Here is a 2,187-nt window from a genome sequence, read left to right on the forward strand (position 1 = left end):
AAGTCGCTTCTCGGAGTAGTATGACTAGGACAGAGACCAATGAAATTTCAGATGAGACCACAGGGGATATCACTAAAGTTCCAGTCAAGAGACATGACACCCTAAGAGAGAAGCACATGCAGAAAAAGCAGCAAAGAGAAATCAGTCTTGACACCCTTCTGGGGAGATGGAGCCTCTTACTATACTCAGTAGTGAAAAATCAGTGCTTACTGCGGTATCAGGTATCACATGGCACCTGACCAAGCAGCTTCCCACAAAGTCATCCCAGAAGGGGGAGGTAGAAACCTCTGGAATTAGGGACTCAATATTGAATGTGAAATGTGCAGCACAGACTTTGAAAAAAAGGAGGAAAGCTAAACCCAAAGTAACTGTGAAGTCATCTGTGGTCAAGGTTATTTCATCTTCTGTGTTGGCTCCAAAACGCAAGGCAGCAGATTCACCCTGCTGTCATCACAGCTGTGAAGCCGCTGGGCTCCAGCAGTGTCCTGCAGGAAAGCCCAGGCAAGAAAGCAGCTATGGCTGTTGTTCCATTCCTCTGAAGACAAATCCATCACCATGTCTGAGACAGAAAAACCTAAATACAGTTTTGTATTGCCTTCAACCCAGGCTTCTTCAGAGCCCTTAACCCCAGAAGCCTGGCCCTTCCTCGTCCCAGGTGGCCACAAAACCTCGCCGACTGAGCTCTGCCCCATAAAAAAAAAAAAGCCTCCACTCTCTGTGGAAGATGATTTTGAGAAACTAATATGTGAAATTTCAGGAGGCAAATTAGAAGCAGTGAACAACCTGGATCCCGGGAAAGATGAGGATGACCTTCTGCTTGAGCTTTCAGAAATGATTGACTGCTGAAGGTGATTGTGAGCACACTTAAAACAACTCACAAAAAAACTGAACTTGTATTCATCTATTTTAACATTTACCTGAAGTGATCATTTCTTTCATTTCAAATTCACCCAAAATCAAAAGTATGCCTCTGAAGTACGTGTATGTGTCCTGGATTCCCTTGGGGTCAGATCTTTTAAGTCTTTTGATAACCACTTTGTGTATTTGATTCCATTGGTTCGCATCTTAGAGAAGAAAGTTCTGTAATACCCTTCTCTCCACAAAAATGAGACTGAGCGATTCAAATGATCAGGGTGCAAGAGAACTCGGTGATTCCTTGAGGTGTTTGTCAGTTTGGGCTGTTTTCCTCTTTGCTATATTCTTTTATGTATTGTCCTAATGTGCTTAATATTAACAGAATTTAAAATGAAGACAGCTGCTACCACTGTGGACAAAATTTCATGCTACTACTAAACAAAACTCCACTCAGTCTGTGTTAAATTGTATGTCTTTTTAAAGATATTTGGAGAACCTGATTCAATTTCCCAGCTCCCACATTCCATTCTCCTTCTAACCCTGGGCACAAGCCCACTTCTCTTGGCACCCCAGACATCTGAACTACCCCCTTGGTCCAGTTCCCCCACTACTTCCTGATCCTTTGCACCCAGACTAACCCAGTTCTTCAGTCTACTTCCCTAGAGACTTCACATCCTGCCCCATCCCCAACTTGCCTTTGCACACCTGAGACCAGCCTTCTTCCCTAGCTGTCCCCATTCCCAACCTGCCTTCGAATCCTGAGACCAGCCTCCTTCCCTGGTAAGTTTGACCCTGCTCACTGCTCTTGACTACCACAGCCTGATTCAATCTCCCAGCTCCCACATCCTGATCTCTTTCTAACTCGGCACAGGCCCACTTCTCTTGGTACCCCAGACCTCTAGGCTACCCTCTTGGCCCAGATCCCCCCATTGCTTCCTGATCCTTTGTACCCAGACCAACCCAATTCTTCAGTCTACTTCCCTAGAGACCTCACAGTCTGCCCCCACCCCCAACTTGCCCTTGCACACCTGAGACCAGCCTTCTTCCCAGGCTGTCCCCAAGCCAATCTGCCTTCTATTCCTGAGACCAGCCTCCTCCCCTGACTGTCTGAAAGTGCCTGAGTCCTACCTTTATCCAGCAAGCCTCCCTAATTGTACTGTGCCTGCTGACTATAGGAACCCAGATCTTAAGAGGAAGCCTGAGAGTATCTTATCCTCACCTGACTTGGGCCTCTGGGGGAACTCCTGAAGAGCTGCACAAAAATCCTCCGATATAAAATCAAAAGAGAGAACCTGAAGCCTAGACCAACCAGCTTTTCATAACCTGACTGCC

General features: G+C 46.3%; 1 pseudogene; it reads left to right on the forward strand.

The window, feature by feature from the left end:
* LOC103752036 overlaps window positions 1-846 on the forward strand; it is a 2,452-nt pseudogene extending 1,606 nt beyond the window's left edge.
* The last annotated feature ends 1,341 nt before the right edge of the window (window positions 847-2,187 follow it).

This window comes from Nannospalax galili, unplaced genomic scaffold (genome assembly GCF_000622305.1).
Source record: "Nannospalax galili isolate Female #2095 unplaced genomic scaffold, S.galili_v1.0 scaffold591, whole genome shotgun sequence".
Classification (NCBI taxonomy): Eukaryota; Metazoa; Chordata; class Mammalia; order Rodentia; family Spalacidae; genus Nannospalax; species Nannospalax galili.